Source organism: Ambystoma mexicanum, chromosome 1q, assembly GCF_040938575.1.
Source record: "Ambystoma mexicanum isolate Mex_15411 chromosome 1q, UKY_AmexF1_1, whole genome shotgun sequence".
In the NCBI taxonomy this organism is placed as follows: Eukaryota; Metazoa; Chordata; class Amphibia; order Caudata; family Ambystomatidae; genus Ambystoma; species Ambystoma mexicanum.
In genome coordinates this window covers 602,466,268-602,486,178 of record NC_090922.1, presented here as the reverse complement: position 1 = coordinate 602,486,178, position 19,911 = coordinate 602,466,268, and the positions used below count along the sequence as shown (strand labels likewise).

The 19,911-nt window shown below is 46.4% G+C and overlaps 1 protein-coding gene across 1 annotated transcript in view; it reads left to right on the top strand.

Annotated features, from left to right (window-relative positions):
- Positions 1-19,911, top strand: part of COP1 (COP1 E3 ubiquitin ligase) — a 1,876,694-nt gene that overhangs the window by 1,571,096 nt on the left and 285,687 nt on the right. The window lies entirely within an intron of this gene.

The window sequence follows — 19,911 nt, the reverse complement described above, 5'->3', positions numbered from 1 at the left end:
AACTCATGTGTTCTACCAGTGGTGTCTAAAGTTAGTAGAGTGACACTTATGACAGATCACCTTAACACATTTTTTCTCCATATATTTTTGGTATTGCAATTTCAGGGGAACAAACTATAAATGTACAGCATAAGAAAAAGTACTTGTACTGCAAGAAAAGACATATTTCCTGAATAACGCTTCGCTGAAAAAGCTTTTTCCATTATTCAAGCATACTCTGGCGAGAACAGGCTCCCCCCCTCAATTACCTGAATGGGGAGAAACAACTGTTCACCCTTTTCTGGATCTCAGCCAAGCTCTGAGCTGGTTTTTCATCATCTTTTTTTTTTTAAACTTATTTTTATTATTTTCATAGATAGTACAGAAGTAAACAATCCCCAACCTTCCCATCCCACCACCCCCCACCCACCCCGTTCGGAAGAGAAGTTCATGTTCAAATGTCCTTGGGATCGATTAAGAGGTGAAAAAGTCCGTAATTTTTATGGAGTGCGGGCACCACTGTGCCATATAGTCTGATTGGAGATATTCTAGTACTCCTCCCCATTCTTTTGTGAAGGAGCCTTGTGTTCCTTGGAGATTGTGTGTTCTCTTTTCCATGGCCATTTGGGACCAGACCTTATATAACCATGTGTATAGCAATGGTGGATCTTTCTTCTTCCATCCCTGTGCGATCGTGGCCCAGGCCGCTATGACTAGGCCCATGAGACTCCTCCATTGCGCCTTAGTGAGTGTTTTGGCATGATGCCCTTTAAGTCTGCAAAGCCAGATTTTCTCTGTAAATCGTTCCGCTTCTGGATATATCTTTTTTAGTTTGGATATTACTTCTGTCCTGAAGCCTTTGACCTTTGGGCAGTCCCACCAGATGTGTCTCCACGTGCCTGCGTCAGTGCAGCCCCTCCAGCAGCGGTTTGATGTGTGTGGGAACATGCTAGTTAGCCTCTCTGGGGTGTAGTGCCATTGTGTAATAATTTTAATCCACATTTCTCTGGTTTGGGCAGCTCGGGTTAATTTGGAGATATCGGCCCAAAGCGACTGCCACTGTTGTAATGTGATGTCTTCTCCCAGTGTCTTTTCCCATTTTTTCATGTGTGCCCACTTTGTCTTCCTCCTGTGTATTTATGAATTTGTAGAGAGTGGAGACTAGTTTTCTGACTCCTGAGTTGGTAAGGAGAAACTTTTCAAAGGCGGTAAGTTCCCTCGTCGCTGCGTGTCTAATCTCGGGTGAGGACAGCCAGTGTTTGAGCTGTTCATATTTATATCTGTCCGCATTTGTGAGGTTCCATAATGTTTTGCAGTCGGCGAAGGATCTCATCTCCTTGTCCACGAACATCTCCCCAATTTTCCTACAACCAGCTTCCTCCCAGTTCTCGTATGCGCCGTGCTCTGTCCCTGGTGGGAATTGCAGATTCCTGCAAATTGGAGTGAACGGGGCCGTAGCAGTGGTAATGTTCCCTTTCCGTGTCTGCTCATCCCAGGCATTCAAAGTGGCCTTCATGATCTCGCTGATGCGCAGGTTTGGGTGCCTATGCTGCTTTGATTTCCAAAATAGGTCCTCCAGTGATGTTCTTGTGACTGCCCTGTCCTGGGTCACCCAGATCGTGCGCTGATTGTCTCCCAGCAATTCTTTTAGGATCCATAGTTGCGCCGCTTGGTAGTAGTTCTTAAAGTGAGGGAGCGCTAGGCCCCCCTCCTGATGTGTGACGTGAGAACTGATCTGGCTAGTCTGGGGGGGTTTCCTGTTCCATATGAATGACGAGACCGACTTTGCCAATGCTCTGAAAAAGGAATCTGGGATCACGATCGGGAGGGATTGGAAGTGATACAGTAGTTTAGGGAGGATGTTCATTTTTATCGATTGGATTCTTCCCCACCAAGAGATATTTAGGGGACACCACCGCTCTAGATCTTTTTGTATTCTCGCCAGGAGTTGGGGGTAATTTCTTTTATATAGTGCCTCTACCTTCTGTATGAGAGTTATACCCAGATATTTTATGCCTTCCTCTGCGACTTTTAAGCCAAATTGCCCTGCTTCTCTGTTCAGTGTTTCTCTGTTCCCGGATAGGATTAAAATTTCTGACTTTTTTTTGTTTATTTTTAGGCCCGATATGTTCCCGAATGACTCAAGTAGGTGGATTGCCGCGGGGATGGACTGGGATGGGTGTTCGAGTGCCAATAACATGTCATCTGCATAGGCAATTACCTTATGTTGTTTACCCGCCATCTCGATCCCCCTGATTTGGTCTGATTCCCTGATTTTAATTAGTAGTGGTTCTAGGAACAGCGCATATAGGAGCAGTGATAGCGGGCAGCCTTGTTTCGTTCCCCTTGAGATTTCCACCCTCTCTGTGACCACCCCGTTTACCGCTAGTCTTGCCGGTGGGGAGGAGTAGTTGGCCTTGATCATATTGATATATTGGTTCCCGAAACCCATATGTGCCATGGTTTTGAAAAGCATTGACCACTCTACCCGGTCAAACGCCTTTTCTGCGTCTAAAGATAGTAGTACTGCGGGGGTGAGGGATATGCTAATTTTTTCTGTTAGATGAACTAACCTTCATGTTTTGTCGTGTGTCTGCCTCCCTGGTATGAATCCCGATTGATCCGGTTTAATTAAGGAGGGAAGCAGCGGGGAAAGCCTGGCTGCCAGGATTTTTGTGTATATTTTTGAGTCTAGATTGATCAGGGCAATCGGTCTGTATGAGCCTGGGAGGGTGGGATCTTTCCCTTGTTTGTGGAACACCAATATTTTTGTCTCATTCATGGATGGGGTAACATTCCCACTATCTCTAAAGGTGTTTAGCAGTCTAGTGAGGAAGGGGGTGAGGAGGTCTTCATATTTTTTGTAGAATGGGGCTGTGAAGCCATCCGGGCCTGGTGCTTTGTTGAGTGGAAGATCTTTTATTGCCTTCTTCACTTCACTTTCCGTTATCTGGGCCTCAAGTTCCGTTCTGGTCTTTTCTGATATTTTTTGAAAGGGGATCGATGTCAGAAATCTGTTTTGGTCTGCCTCTTCAGGGTGTTCAGTAGCATAGAGATTCTGATAGAATTCCCTGAACGTGTCCCCAATATCTTCGGTGCGCGTCAGGGAATCTCCTTGTGCGTTTTTAATGTTCCGGATGGTCATTGTTTTTCGCTTTGACGAGAGTAATCGGGCTAGATATCGGTCTGCCTTATTAGCTTTTATGTAGTATCTTTGTTTGAGGTATAGGAGAGATCTCTGGGCTTTCTTGGTACGGAGGAGTTCAAGTTGCCCCTCTGTGTGTTTAAGCGTCCTTTTTAAGTTCCTGGTGGGGTTTACCAATAGTTCTTCCCGGATTTTGGACAGCTTCCTTTCCAGTTCAGTTTCCCACTGCTGTGTTTGTTTATCCCTTGTTGCTTTGAGGGCTATTAAGTGGCCCCTGATTACTGCCTTGAACGCCTCCCACACCGTACTCAGGGCCATCTCCCCTGTATCGTTGTGTTTGAAGAATTCGGTGATCTTGGCCCTAATGGATTCTCCCATCACTGGGTCTGACAGTATCTCCTGTGAGAGTTGCCATCTCCAAATTCCTTTCTCTTTCCTTGGGGTCGACAGATCCATCCACAGGGTACTGTTTCGCAAAGTATGTTCAGCCTCTGGGCACCGATTCTATTGAGCTGTAGATTCACGTCCTTTAGCTTGTTTTATTTGACTCTTCATTTCCCCTTCTTTGTCGTTTCCTTTTCTGGCGGACCCTTTCCCATCCCCCTGGTCTGCTCTGCTGCTCCAACTTCTTTTTTCCGTTTTTGGTCGATGGCTCATCTGTCTGGATATCCATGATGCCTAGCCCCTCTTCCATGGTGGTCACCCTCCTTTGCTGACCCTCCCAGTCAAACAGTAGACCGAAAAGGAATGTCCATTTATATTTTATCTCTCTCTTGACCAGTTCTCTAGTGAGTGGGGCCATTTCTCTTCTTTTTTGGAGTGTTACGGCAGATAGGTCTTGAAACAGCTGAATGTCCACCCCGTTCATCCTGATTTGTTCAAGCTGCCTCGCTCTCCGTAGTCTGAGTTCTTTTTGCAGGTAGGAGGATAGAGCAGCCAACACGTCTCTGGATCTCTCCCCTGGTGCCCCTGTGTGTTTTGGGCCCACTCTATGGATACGGTCTATCCCCACTGCCTCCGAGTCTTGTGCTTCTATGATATCCCTGAAGACCTCCTGCACCGCTTTCCTTAGGTCCCTGTCCGTGACCTATTCTGGCATATTTTTGATGCGTATGTTCGATCTGCGGGACCTGTTTTGTAGGTCCTCGCACTGTATTTCCAGATTGTGGGTCAAACGGAGGAGGTGCTCTTGAGTTTCGCTGTTTTGTTGAGCCTCTTCTTCTGCGTTTTGCACTATTTTTTCTAGGGTATCAGTCCTTTCTTCCAGGTTCGCAATGTCGTGTTTAACATCATGGATTGCCTGCTGCATGTCGTGTTTGATTGCGGCGAATTGGTCCTGAACTGTCGACATGAGCTTATCTTGTAGCTCTTTAAACCAGGAGTGCATATCTTCTTTTGTTGGGGGTAGGTCGCTGGAGGCGATGTGGTCTGCTTCCAACGTTGTCGGCATGGCTTCCAGGGGCCTACATCTCGTCGATACTGGGGTCTCCGCTGCCCACATCTGTTTAAGGCTGGATTCCTGCTTAGCGGATTGCTGGTTCTGTTGGGTTCCCCCTCCCTTCACTTTCGCTCTAGACATAATTCCCACAGATGATCACTGCTGCAAATCTCGTCCGTGTCTTCCCCTCTCTGTTCGATGGTTGCGCGGTGTTAGCTTTAGCGGTGGCCCTAGGAGGGGCCTGCTGCATACTTCGGTTTGGGCTGATGGTGGTTTTTTTGGGGGGCCATAGAGGGGGGGATTAACTCTCCCCTTTGCGCTTCTCTGTCCCCAGTCCAGTCCCGTCGTGCATAGGAGGGGGGGTGGTCTTCCCTTGTTGTGGCTATCTTGTCAGGGCTTCCTGTGGTTCGCGCCGCCTGTTATGGCCGTGTGGGGGGATGTGGGATTCCCCCTAGCGCTCTCGGGGTCCGCCCGCCGCTTCGCTAGGGCCGGGGGTGAGATCTGGCGGATGGGGGGGGCCCTCACCTTCCAGTCCACCGGGCCGGGGACTACTGCTGGTGCCCCTCGGCTCTGGGCATCGGGTTGCGTTCGGTGTGCCTCCTGCTTCTCCCCCGCTCCCTCCACGAGTTCAGCTTGTGTCGGAAGGCGCCGATTCCACCTCGCCAGGCCGCCGACTCTCTGATCACCTCTGCGGGCGCTGCGGTGCTGGGCCTCACTCCTTCCCGGACAGTCCTTGCCGTCTACCTCTTGTGTATCACGTGGTGGACCGCCTCGCCCCACGCCGCTCCGCTCCCTCGGCCGCGTCGGATGGTTCGTCGGCATGGTGGGGGACGGGGATTCCTCTCCGCTGCGTCTCTGGATGTCGGGGCTCGGGGAAACTTCTCCAGTGTGCGTCCTGTGTCTTTGGACGATGTTCAGTGCCGGATGTAGGTACTGCCACCCTCCGGATCGTTGCTAATTACGGTGCTGCTGAAAGGCCCGGCGGGAGCACGTCTCACTCACGTCTCCCTGCTCCGGCAGCCATCTTGGAATCTTTCATCATCTTTTGTCATGGAATTTGGGTTCTCTTCAGATTGTGGATAGAGTATAAGTTTGTTCTCCTACACAGATTACAGTGATGACATGGGCTTGATTGTTCCTAATGTGGAATTCGATTTTGTCACGCGACTCAGGTCTTGGGTCAGAGTTTGGACCTGGTGTTCCAGTTGGGACATCCTCTCTGGTTGGTAGGGGCGCGGGGGTCTAGAGTCATACCTTTGCGGCTCTCGGGAAGGGTAACTGTTCCTTCTCCCAGAGTAGCTTGGGTATAGAGGGTTTCCCTGGTAGCCCTGCATCCTTGGTCTCCCTTCTCCCTGATTTCGGGGTCTAGAGTCCTGAAAGCGGGGGAGAGCGAGGAGGATTGTTCTGCAGTTTGGGGATTGGAGGGTGACTGTGGAAGAATCTTAAGTTGAAGGATGGAATATTTCTTTCTTCCAGAGGGAAGTTCTGTGGGACATTTTGTGGGAAATTTGGAGGGACCGTACTTACCTGATTGGACCCCCTCCTTGTGCCGGGGGAGTCCATACATACCCCAAGATGGGTCTATTACCCATGTATCTTGGGCTTATGTAGGTGGCAGAGTCAGATGACGTATTTATGGGATACCCTGCCTGGTTACCACCCGTTTGGCACTGATCAGAGGGTCTCCCCTGTCTCATTTGTTTTATTCTAACCACCTTGGCAGCAGAGGGGGGTGTTGGATTTTTGTAATTATTATTTTTTTAGTCTTTGTTTTCCTCTGGCTTTTGGACTTCATAGATCCCAGTAGCCCGTTCTATTACCCAATCCAGAGTCCTTTGATTGTAGAAATCCCTAACCAGTTTTGTCATGATGTACTTGGGGACGGCATGAAAATAAGTATTGATAAACTCCCTACTATTTGTGCACACCCGTCTAGAGGTCTGGGCATATGCCCGCTTCAGTTCCTGCACAAACTCTCTAGGGGCCTGATCCTCTCTGCACTGCAGGATGTTGGCCGCCTTGTGAGCCTCCTGGGGGTTCCTGTGCACGGAGAAGTGTTTCAAGGGGGCCGCCTTTTTAGAAGACCATCTTGAATGATTTTGATCTTCTAGCCCAGCAAAGAAGCTGGAGTATTCCGGGGAGAATGTCCACTTAACAAATTCCATGGAATTATGGTAATTTGTTATGCCAAATGACATTATCATCTGGTCATACAGCTCCAGATGCTCCCACACTGAGTATTTTGCATTTTTGTGGTAGGGAGTCATGAAGCTTCTGATGCCTTTTATTTGCTGAATTGGGTCTTTTACAAGAGTTTTCTTTTGTTTGGCAGCCTTCTTTTTCCGCTGCACCTCCGTTTCACCCTCAGACTCAGAGCTTCTACTATTTGTGGTCCTCTCTCCCGACCTCTGGGCGCTCTCTGATTCTTTGAGACTGGGAGTCCCTCCCAGAATGACAAGGTCTAGTCTCTTCTCCCCTGCTGTATTGTGGGCTCTCTGGGTCACTTTGCTTGGGTTCCCCCTTTACACAGGGGAGTACTCATCTTGCTCCTCCCTTCTTCCTGGTATGGCGGAGAACTCATCCTACCTCCCTGAATGTGTGGAGATTTTCAAGATGCACTTTTGAGGCCTGAACTCTGATTCTTCTTTATCTGCAAAGTAGACCAGATGGTCACTTTGTAACCTGTGTTTCTGCCAGTCTAACTCCCTGATCTTCTCATCGTAGGAGTCCTCCTGGTCATATGTACTTGCCAAGATTTTTTTAAACTTAATTAACTATGCACGTCCTTCAATATCTGCTAGGAACTGCTCTTCCAGCCCAGTTATACTAGGCCTAATTGAGTACAGCTGCCTCATTGTTCCCGGTTCTTGTGAACTGGTAGACATTAAATTGACAACCCCTTGCGCATGTAATGTGGTGAGTTGGCTTGAGGCCTCTGGTAAAGAGGGCATTGCACCGTGGTTAGGGGTTGCCCTTCCAGACCCTAACTGTCTGGGGTTTATCAAGGCCTGATTAAGTCTAGCCATTTCCTTCTCTAATCTCTCTGTTTTCTTTTGGTGGTAGATAGAGGCCTGAGCTCTGCTACCAGGGCTTTAGTAGCTCCTATAACCTTGCTTTGTGCCACTACTTGGACATGGAGTCCCTTGTTCCCCTCGCAAAGGGACTCATTTTCTTTCTGTGAATCTTGTATTATCTGGGAATACTCAGACCTCTTCTTTTGCAGGAGACTAATCTCCTCACTCTGTGCATTTTTGGTCTGTGTTGTCTGCTCTAAATCAAATTCTATTAGTCTCAACTGTCCCATTAATTTCTCATTTTCTACCCTCATATCAGTCAGTTCCTGGAAACATGACTCGCTTTTCTCCAAGTCTGTCTTTAACTAGCACACTTCCTAACACAGGGCATCTTTTTCCTGACACAATGTGCTATTCTGTTCACTGAGGTGATCTCTCTGCCGCTTCATAGCGCTCAAATTCTGGTGCTCCTGGTCGAATTCCGCCTGGAAATGGACCTCCTTAATAATCAACTGGCTATTCTCATTTTTTTGTTGCCTAATCTGTATTTGAAATGTGCACATGTCCTCTAAGCAGGCCCTATTATGTACCACTTGTTGATTCAGTTTTATTTGACTTTCTCTCAGGTTCTCAACACTTTGACACTCCTCTCTCAGTTCAGAAAATTGAGACTCTCGCTCTGAATTCATTTGTTGCTGTGCCGCTAACTCATCCTTTAGCTGCTGAATCATATCTCCTAATTTTAACTCAGAATTCTGGCTCTGTAGCACATTCTCCTCTACCTGCCTTATCTCTCTCTCTGCTTGATCCATTAACTCAGTTCAATTTTTCACAGAGGCAGCACTCTCCTGGTATCTTTTTTCCATGATCATCATATGGAAGTAAAGATATGCAGTGAGCTGGACCAATTTAATTTGCTCATCTCTGGTGGTCTGCGTCATATAACAATTCGTCAGGGCTTCATGTAACATGTCACTATCCTGCCACACATCCATATTTATAGAGGTCACCTATTGCATAATTCTAGATTGCCAGGCTTCATGTTCCTGTTCGGCCCATTCACCTTTAAGAACAACTTGGATAGAACGTGCTTCGTAGCCATGTTAAATGTGTTCTGCATCTGATAGGTTCTCTATGCCAGGGCAAAATCTCAACCCTGCTCCTGCCTAGTTTGTATTCACAATCTTTTATTTAGACACACAGCCCTGATCTCAGGGTGCACGTTTGGATGGTGCCTTCACAATGCAACCCAGCTTTCTATCCACTAAAAGTAACAATACCTTCAATGGGCTAGTCTGCTGTGCTACACTGTCACAGGTGAAAACACTTCCTCAATCCCAGACAACGAGCCCCCACTTTGTCACGGTCTATTACATGACACACGCACCCAGGGAACTCCTACAATGAATGTGGCGTACAATAAAAACCTTTTTTTTAGTATAGTATGGATTTTTTTTTTATTAACTTTATTTTCATTTTCAACAATAAGGAAAATATTACATATGTATAAACAGCAGATGAATCAGTAATACACTGTCAAATACATGTCATTAAAGCTTCGATCAAAGAAACTATCACATATCCGTTAAACCCTATTCACAAATAACCCCACATTCACAACCACACAGAACAAAACACAAGTACGGATTATTTTTGATTAGGCATCCAACTCCCACAAATACCCTATGTCACAATGGACTAGGAAACAGGCTGGTGTATATCAATAAAATGTTTATTAATTTATTATTTAATGTCAAAGGAAAATCAACCAATTGCAACAGCCACCAATGTTGTGGCAATACAAATACAAAGACTTCTAGAAGGCAACCAGGTTAAGATATACTGTGTTACTACTTCCTTTTTTAATGACAAAGCAAGACAAAAACAGTGCAACTCAAAATGATTGCATGACGGTTAAGCACTCCCCCTGCAACACTCAACCCCCAAACATCAATTGGACTTGATTCCTTTGAATGGAAGGCAGTGGCAGGGAGTAGGAATACAAGGGACAAATTGGTTTAGTTGTGGGTACCACAGAAACAATAAGGGGAGCCAGCAAAGCAGGGGAAAATTTGTTTTTGGAGCACCAATGGAAGAATGTGTTTTTAGTATTTCTCACAACTGCTTGGGGAAAGAGATGGAAAAACAGGGAATTCGCTTGCTTATGTTTAGAAAGACAGGCAGATCTTTTAGGGAATGCTAATCCACACACAAAGCGAAAAAAGATTTTTAGGATATTCCACACATGTGCAATGGAAAGGGAATGCAAATGAAAAATCGTTTTGACCACACAATAGGGAAAGAGGAACAGAAAAGGGAAATCGTTTTTTGGGATGTTAAGCTTAATTTCAATGGAAAAGAAAATGCAAATGGAATTTGTTTTCTACTGAGGCTGCAAATGACAGGTAAATCTGGGAAAAGGGGGGTAGCTCACACAAGGCAAATCGGTTTTGGTTCAGGATGACAGATGCAAAAAGAAAATACAGTGGCAAAGGAAATTCGTTTATCAGGGTCCAATTTAAACACAGTGACAAATTTGTTTCTCAGGTCACAATGGGATTAATTATTTTGGGCAACACTTTATAACTATAACAATTAACCTTTTTAATATTTTTTTATTTATTGTGCATTTAGCCAAACCCATTTGACTTTTTACACATTCAACAACATATACACACCTTCATAAAAAATAAAACTTTAACATACAGCATAGTTACAATAAAATTGTCAAATGTACTTGGGAAAAAAAGAGTAAAAGGGAAGAAAAAAGAGAATACGATTTGCATAATTCATTAGAGCACTATGCAATGTTCCCTACAAACCAGCTATCATCAAGAACATTTCCTTATCTTCCACAAAATGTAAAACCTAGATCACGCGCCACCAACTTCCAATTATCTACTCGGCTGCCACTCTCTGCTTTGAGATTTAGAGCCCTCATAATATTTACCACTTCTGTTGTCGGGAACACTTTGTTACCTGAAACAAGTCTTTCCCAAAATGTAAGGGATTCTAAAGTGTCGATATTATGGACAAATCTTCTTAATCTCCGGACCCTAAGGGCCTGAGTGCCTGGACAATCAATCATCATATGTTTGATTGTATGCTTAGACTCCAATTCACAGCCCTGACAGAGATTCGATGGAAAGGTTATCCTGTCTCTCGCATGCCAAATTTCCAAGGTTGGCAATATATTCAACCTTAATCTGAGAAAGTCCGCCCTCACGCTTGGATCTGGAGACCATCTTAAATAGGTGGGTAGTGAGGATCTGGATCTATCAAAGAGCGACTAGAAGGCAGATAGCTTTAGAGCTCTCATTTGCTCAATAGTTCTAATCCAATCGCCTTCTTTAATTTTTCCCTTGGATTTTACGGGATTATACATCAGGGTATCAATGTCTGAGTCCATGTTTGCTAGAATCTCAGTTACTCTTGCCCCTAATGGATTCAAAAAAACATGATCATTTTTTTTTAGCCTGGGCTGACATATCATCATAGAGAGATAGAAGGGGTTGGGGGGGATCAATTATAAGTCTACATAGAAACCCACCTCCATTCCATCCATGCTAAAAGAGATGTCAAGCCCAGTGTGAAGCGAATTGCAACCATCGGGACTGAATTGGGGAGATTAAGTGTTCTTTTCCTTATTTTGGACTCCAATTCATCCCAATCAATTCCAAAACTCAAAGGATTACATTCATGATCGAAAAGCAGAGAAGGCACAACTTTTCCCACATAATATTTTATAAGAGGGGAGAGAGAAAACGTCCAAATTTGTTATGGATTTTCATCATTTTAGATTCCGAATCTTAACATCCAGATTATGTAGGAAGGAATTTTTGGTTGGGTGTGCACAGATCTTCGTACACAAATAAGTCATTTCATTTGATATAGGGACCACTTCATTATTCAACCACCATGTATATGATTCAACCCTATTCTGTGATTTTTGGAAAATTACAATGTTAGATTTAAGAGGGTTAATCGACAGTTGGTTAGCTTTTGCATACTCTGCCAGAGTGTTTAAGAGACGCTAAAGGCCAACTTGCGTGTAATTAAAGATGGCAATATCGTCTGCATAACAAATGTACTGAATTTTAATTATTCCCAATTTGGGGCTGGCCAAGAGTAGATTTTGAAACCAATCGAAAAGGTCCGCTAGAAAGAGATTAAATAGGAAAGGGGCCACAAGGCAGCCCTGACGCACACCTTGGTTTATGTTGATTTTTCTCGACGGATCCCCGGATTTAGATAGTCTGACCCGAAGAGTCGACTTGTGGTGTAATTCAATCGATATTGCCAGCAGACTATCAGGCAAGCCCCAAGACTTAAGCTTTCCCCACAAACAGTCTTTATTAATAGTATCAAAGGCCTGGGTTAAATCAACCCAGTCTCCAAACAGAGGTTTCCCCTCTTTCACAAAGCAGGTAGCCATAATACACGTCACGACTAAACCATCAAGGGAGAGTCACGCCTAAAACATTAAGGGAGGTGGAGAGGCCCTTCTTAAATCCCGTCTGGAATTTGGAAATAATTCCATTCTGTTTGGCCCAGCCTTCTAGATCTCTTAAAACAAGGCCAGCAAAGATTTTGCCATCCGCATCCAACAAAGATATTGGGCGGTAGTTAGAGGCAGCCAAACGATCACCTTATTTATAAATTGGCACAATAATCGAACTTTTCCAAGGTTCCGGGATAGTTTTGGATTAGATTATGTGATCGAAAAGGCCTTTAAGAACTCTTGACCAAACAGTTGAATTTAATTTTAGTATGGCATTTGTGAGACCATAAGGTCCCGCCGCTCGTGACACTGAGAATTTTGCGATCAAGTTCTCCATTTCCCCCATAGAGGAGTTAAGGACCCATGGTACGGCCAAATCTAAACTAGGTTCAGTGCGATCAGGGCAGGCGTATATGTTTTTTTAATGATCAACCCATACTTGTTCCTGGATTATCGCATCCTGTGATTGATTACCCTTTTAACTCAGCATTGACCACAGATTTCTAGAGTTTTTACAAACAACTGCCTTTAGCATTTCCTCCCCATCTTTCTGCAGTCTCAGGGCCCTATGAGTTCTAATCCAATTCTTATACAAATTGTTAATTTCTTTTATCGAGATACTGCATTGAATTTCATTGTGTTCGTATTTTCTTTTCACCAGTCTGAGCAATTTTCTTCTGTCCCTCTTCCTCTCGAGTTTTTGTGAATCAAAGTAATGTCTATGGGGGAGCCTGGGCTTCGAAGAAACAGTGCTCAGAGGATTAAGATTCTAAAGTGGTTCCACAAAAGTATTGGGGGGAAAACTGCAAGAACAATTCCTGCTCTGAGAAATTTTTAACAAAGTTCTCCAAATTATCATTCGGAGTATGACCCCGTGACAGAGGGCCTCATTACACGGTAGGTGGTAAGGGTTTACCGGTACCGGTAAACACTTACCACCTTACTACGAGGTCCCACTGGTGTAGACCAGTCGTTAAAGTTGGGACCCGCAAAGGGACCTTGGTGCTAATTACGGTACCGCAATTTGCGGTACCGTAATTAGCTCCTTCTGCATTCCCATTGAGCCCTATGGGGCAAAAATGGGAATGGGGAAGGGCCATGGAGGAAGGGGTAATTACCGCCCTGCCAACCTTGGAATGGGGTGGTAATTCCCCTTTCCTCCATGGTGGTACCGGTATGGTACCGGCGGCAACCATGGTGCTAACAGCACCATGGTTTACCGCCTACCGTGTAATGAGGCCCAGAGTCTTACTAGTTTATAGGCTGCTGAATTGAGAGTTAATTTCTGAGATGAACAACAGCAACCCTGCTTCCCACCCACCACAAAAGAGGCCTCCAAGAGCTCATGATCACTCAGGCCACCCTCCGTAATTATAAAATTGTTACAATTCTCAAATAGATAGACCCCTGGAGACAAAAACGTAATCAGTCGTGGAACGGAGAGGGCCCTTCCTCCAGGTAGAGGCAGCAGGGATATCCCCATTCATGTTTCCATTTAGTACCCTCAAGTCCCAATCCTGCATGAGCTGACACCATACACGGCCATCCCGGCACTTCTGATACGCCCTAACCCCCCCCTCCCATCAAGACGGGAGAATCAAGGCAGTATGAGTTCAGGTCGCCCATGATGGGTATCTCATCCAAGGGGTACTGTGCTATTGCCCTAGTGAGCAGGTCCCCTACATTTTGAACAAACACCATGAGCAGTGACTCCACAGGGTTCCAATGAATATTAACTAACAGCCAACCCTGAGAGTCAGCTGTAGACTTCATCCCCGCTCTAACTATCATGATACCTGTTAGCTTGTTAGAAAACAGGAGTGAGTTAACAAATGTCGCATTTCTAGACAGTATACACAGACCTCCCACAGGGCGCCCCACAATTCCACCAGTAGCTAGCTGGTGATAAGAGGAGAAACCATCAATGTTGAAGGCAGATTTAACCCAAGTTTCCTGCAAAAGAATTAAATTAAAAGAACCAAACACACAGCTTTTCATGGGATCATTGAGGGAGGAAATGAAACCCCTCGAATTCCAGGATGATGATTTTACATGTAGGTTGGTTAGAGGCTCTTCTCAGCTCGTGCAAGTTTCATAAAGATCTGAGCAACCAGTTCAGGGATGAGGTCTAAAGCTGTTGATATTGTTGAGGCCACCTTCACCTGCAAAGCTGTTGAAGCAGTAGGTGCAGGCCACGGAACGAGCGATGGATCTTTTAACACGCACAGTTCTGTTGTTATCTTAAAACCCCTTTTAGACTCATAGCCCAATCTAGATGTCAACAACAATTCTGCAATATCGGTATTTGTTGCATATGGAAAGCCAACCTGCTGAATATCAGCTCTGGTAATGTATTTCAGGGCAGGAATGGTTCTCATCTCGGCCAAAATTACAGAGCGATTCGAAGGCATTTTGGCACCAATGTTCACAGTAGTGCGTGATAGAAATAGAGATAGCCTTTGCAATGGTAACTTCAAGTTTTTGTGAACCTGAAGCCGTTTTGTATTCTTGGTGTCAATCGTGTTAATAGAAATATCGCTTCTAGGTACAGAATTTTGAGAGCTTCCCTGAGGCAGACACGATTCACTCCCTGATTGATTGGTGGAGGTCGAAGCAGGCAAGCCATCCAGACAGTTGCGTTGCGAGTCTTGACCCAAGAGTGAAGGGTTACATGCACGCGGGAAATTTAAGTCCATACTGTTAGTCCGATCCTCTTTAGCTTTGGACTTTTAGAAGATTAGAGCCGATTTCTTCAGTACTACTTTTTTCCCCATTAGAAAGATAGGGGCAATCTTTGGAGTGGGTTTGATTAACTCCGTTTGGCAACCCACAGTAACATTCACAACACTCTGCTCTGGAGTTCTATCCTCACTGGGGTTTTAAGTAGCACAATTTATTTTCTGTTTATTACTTAAGTCGTCATCCTTTCCAACACCCCTTTGTCCCTTCTTCCTAGTCATAACAGATTTTTGACTACAAGAGTGAAGAAGATTTTGAAAAAAGCTATTAGTTCTGTCTGTAAGAGTCGATTGTTTTTTTAAGACCCAGAGCTACCTTTTAGCTTTTAAATAGGGTACCGCAACAGATTCAGCACAATTTACTGGAAGAGAAGGCTGTTGTAACTTATGCTTTTTTTCTTTTTCGTCTTTCCATTAGTCTTCCCAGTAATGCATTTGTGTTTATCACTCGATGTAATAGGTAGAGGCTCCGAGATCGCATCTAACGAACCTCCTACACCTTGAGCTGGAGTCTCAGACGCCACCATTTGGTCAAGTCTAATACATTCCTCCATAGTAGATACAGATAAGGCAGTGTCCACAAAACCCATATTCCCTGGTGCATTTGGTGGGGCCTCGAAACAACTGCAACATGCCCCATGAGCATGATTATCTGTTACATCACCGATTTTTACGCTGAGGGCAGCCATCTCCACTCTGGCACTCTCCCACTGAGCAACCAGTTGATCTATTTTTGCATCCTGATTTGCTGATAAGAGATGGAAATTCGCCAAGGTCTCTTTTGTAAAGTCATTCACTGCAGACTTCAGCGCTACCAGCAAGATTTTGTTCAATTCTAGGTCTTTGCTAATCTTCAGTCGAGATCCAGAATGGAGATGGACCTCTGTTTTTAGGTTTTCAAAAACCCTAACCAATGAACCTAGCACAAAATTGAAAGCAATCACTGATGCTGAACTTAAAGATTGATCTCGCAGCTCCAACCCCCTGGTTTCATCCAATAGGGCGTTGGGCTGTGGTGGGGTCAGTCAGTGCTGGGAGGTCTCTGCTTCTCTTGACCCCTCCAATAGCGCTGACATTTCGATCAGCTTGAAGGAGCTGTCAAAATTTGGCGGGATGTTAGTATTATTGCCCCCCCTCCTCCACCAAGTCCAGATTAGGGTTTCCCAGGATTTTTGCCAGCCCCAAGGGTTCAGTTGAAACATTATTGATTATGTCCAAACGCAGCGTGCTGGACTTCGATTTAGGGGACAAAATGTTTACCCTATCTTCTATAGGAAAGTAGTTCAGGATAGTTTTTTTGATGGATGTAGCGGTTAAAGTATAGTCCAGGTTAGATGTCAAACCGTTTTTTAGAAGGGGGGCATTGGGCATAGATCTACCCGGTCAATACTTGCCACAATAGAATGGAAAGTCAGGCCAGAGCCAGATGCCTGCTGGTCATCAGTGGGAAAAAAACTCACACTTCAGACTGCCCTCCTCAACCAGTAAGGATTTTAAAATGGATCGATCCACTTAAGGCGCAGCAGGGTCCCGCACCGCAGATTCTTCCCATTCTGGACCGTAATTAGCAGCTATGAAAGGCGCGCTGCGAAGATTGTAAGTTCTTAATTTACTCATATCTGAGAATCAGGAAGAGTAATAAAAGTTTTGTGAATAAGAGCAGCCACACTTCTTAAAGCCCACCGAGGAATTACTCTTGGAAGATATCCTTTATGTGCTACTTGGGTCACAGGAAAACTCCCACAGTCCCCACCAGGTATTAAGAATCACGATTATATTCTTTCAAAGATCAACTTGTGATGCAGCTTATTCAAGTCCAAAAGGCCTTTTAGAATGTATTGTGTTCTCCAACGTATTCCACATCTTTGACGTGTAATGTCCACAGCTGCGTTCTTCGGAAACTTTTTCGGCAGAGTGCATCTTGCGTTGATGGCGTTGGTTCGATGTCCCTCGAAGTCCTCTGTCGATGGCAACGTCACCGTTTCTTATAAATAGGACGCACGGCGCCCATAGCCTCAGTTCCGTTTTTTCCGCAAATGTGTTTGCTTTGGAGGCTCGGCACGCCTCGTGAATATGTCTTCTTCTTTGACCCCTCCGACTCCGCGGTCTGGCTTCAAGACCTGCTGGGACTGCAAGTCTAAGATGTTGATTACTGACCCGCATCGCATTTGTTTGTGGTGCCTGGGCAAGAGTCATGACACCGATGACTGTTCCAAGTGCCAGTCGCTGACTACTAAGGCTTTGCAGGAGAGTAAGGGGAAGCTTCAGGTAGGAAAGGGTTCTAAACCCAGAAGTCCTGTAAAACTTCAAAGGGGATGTCCACCGACGATTCGAGGGGCGACTCCGCGTCAGGAGTCCCGGGGATATCGGTCCATCAGTGGTTCCCGCAATTCGTCCTCCTCGTCTCGACATTCCAGGAAGCGCCGTCACTGGTCGCCTTCCCCGTCCTCCTCGGAGGATGGAGCCGCGAGGAAAGTGGCATGTCCAACTAAGTCCTCGACTCCGGAGGAATGGGCTGCCTTCAGGGAGCAGATGCTGGCGATTTTCCAATCCCAGGTCACAGTTCTGTCTGCGTCTTCGGAAGAACCCGGCAAGGAATCGTCTCGATCCCTGGCTCGCATGCCTTCAGGCTCGGGTCCTCGGCGTGACTCTCTTCGGGAACCTTCGAGGTCCCGTTTTGACAAGGCTCAGGATGGTCGCAAAAGACATGCTTCCATGTCTCGGTCCTCATCCCCAGCGAGACCACAGACACCTGGTAATGGCTCGAGGTCAGCGTCGACTCTGTCCGCGCCATGTCCATCGGATAAGGACGTCGAATCTTTGCCTTCGCACCAGCCCTTGGTGACGTTATCGATGCCGAAGCCGTTGTCGCCCTCGACACCTTCGGGGCCTTTTAGCCGGAATTTACCGATGGAAATCCCTGCTACAGTGGATCCTCCAAGGAAAGCTTCTTCCAAGTCTTGAGGCCTGTTAAGGACTCCAGACCCTCTTCTGTTCCGAGGCAGGACTTTTACCTCCCTCTGGGTGATATCTATGAGGAGGAGGAGAGGTCTGACTTCGATTTTGAGCCTGATGTGGCTCTTGTCATTTCTGGGGACAGTCAATTGGAAGAGTTGAGGCAATCTCTTCATGATGCCAGTGGCTTGGACACTTCTCCTGAGGTGGAATTTGGCAGGACTGAGCCTGGGGCTCAAGCTGAGTGGTCCTACAGGAGACTGATGGCTAGGGTCACTGAGTATCTTGGCTGTTCCAGTCCTCCTGAAGCTTTTGTTCAGGATTAACTGATATTTTGGATCAAGGTCCCTGACTGGCTCCTCTGACCCAGTGTTACCTTTTCATTTGACGTTGCAGAAAAGGGTGGCAGCTGCTTGGCAGACACGGGAATCTCTTCCGGCAGTTAACAAATCACTAACTAAAAAAAATACCGCCCTTCCAGTAGCGACCCCACCCCCACTCCCGAGAGTTTGGTGGTTCAGGCGGTTCAGGCGGCTATAGCCACCTCAAGGCAGGCGGTGTACCTTACCATCCCTCCTGATAGGGACGACAGAACGCTTCGACGGTTGGGCACGCAAGGTGTTTTCTGCGGAGAGTATGGCGTTGAAGTCAGCCTACTCCACTTGTGCCCTAGCAAGATTTTCACACACTCTGTGGAATTGCGTTTCTCTAGCGGCTGAGCATATTCCCGAAGGGGAAGAAAGGGAGGCGTTCCATGCTCTCGTGGAGGATGGCAAGGATGCCACGTGTGAATCCCTTCAATCGGGTTTGGACACGGCCGACAGTGTTAGCTGGTCCATTGCTGTGAGCACCGTTGTACGCAGATTTTTTCTGTGAATGTGCAAGTCTGTCTATTGAACATGCCCTTTGATGGCGTGCATTTATTTGGCAGCAAGGATGACGAGAGCCTTCAGAGGTTGCAGACCTCAAATGCTGCAGTGAAATCTTTGAGCGCAGCTGTGAGTCAACCTCTGCCTTTTCGTCCCAGGGGACAGCAGTGGATGGCAGGTTCTTTTTCATTACTACTCCTCCTTTGGTAGAACGAGAGGAGACGCCAGTCAAAGGTGGTGGTCTGGGAAATAGGGGTGCCAAAGCTGCTCAGGCAGCTGCTACTTTGCCTTCAGGCGCTGCCACAGCCACTCCAAACCAACTATGAGGCCATGTTCAATTGTTTGCCGGTTGGGGGCAGACTATCTCAGCATCTCGAAGAATGGTGAGCTATTACTTCGGATGCGTGGGTTCTGGATACAATCGCCCACGGCTACTGCCTTCCCTTCCTAAAGCGGCCTCACGACAATCCACCGGGGAATCTCTCTTTGAACCTTCCAGGTCCCCTCCTTATGCAGTAAATCTTGACCCTGCTGGAGAAAGTCGCTATAGAACTGGTGCCTATAGCGGAGAGAAACAAGGGATGGTATTCCCCATATTTGTTTATTCCAAAAGAAGACGGGGGGGATTGAGACCCATCTTGGACTTGCGTTGGTTGAACAAACTCCTCAGTAAGGACATGTTCAAGATGGCACTCTTTCTCAAGTCCTCCAGGCCCTTCAACTTCAGGATTGGTTGGTTTCTCGGGACCTACAGAATGCTTACTTTCATGTGCCGATTCATGCAAAGCACAGAAAGCACCTGAGGTTTGCGGCTGACGAGTCGCACTTTCAGTTTCGGTTCCTGCCATTCGGATTGACCGCCCAAGGGTCTTCACCAAGCTAATAGTGGTGGCAGCGAATCTCAGGAGAGGGGGATTCACGTCTACCACTACCTGGACGACTGGCTGGTTTGTGTGCGTTCACCCGATCAAGCGATGGCTCATCTCGGTCTCACCTGCCGCTGCCTCCACAAGCTGGGCTTCTCCCTCAATTTCAAGAAGTCGCATCTGACACCTTCCCAACAGCTCCAGTACAGCAGGGCTGTGTTGGACACGTCCTTGGGGAAGTGCTCGCCTCCCAAGGTGAGGGCTCATCACATTGTGCAGATGGTGGGCAGGTTTCAACATGCCCGGCGTCTCCCGGATTTCGAATTCTTAAGGTTGCACGGCCTCATGGCATCCTGCATTTTTCTGGTGCCAGAGGCCAGACTGAGAATGAGATCCCTGCAATGAA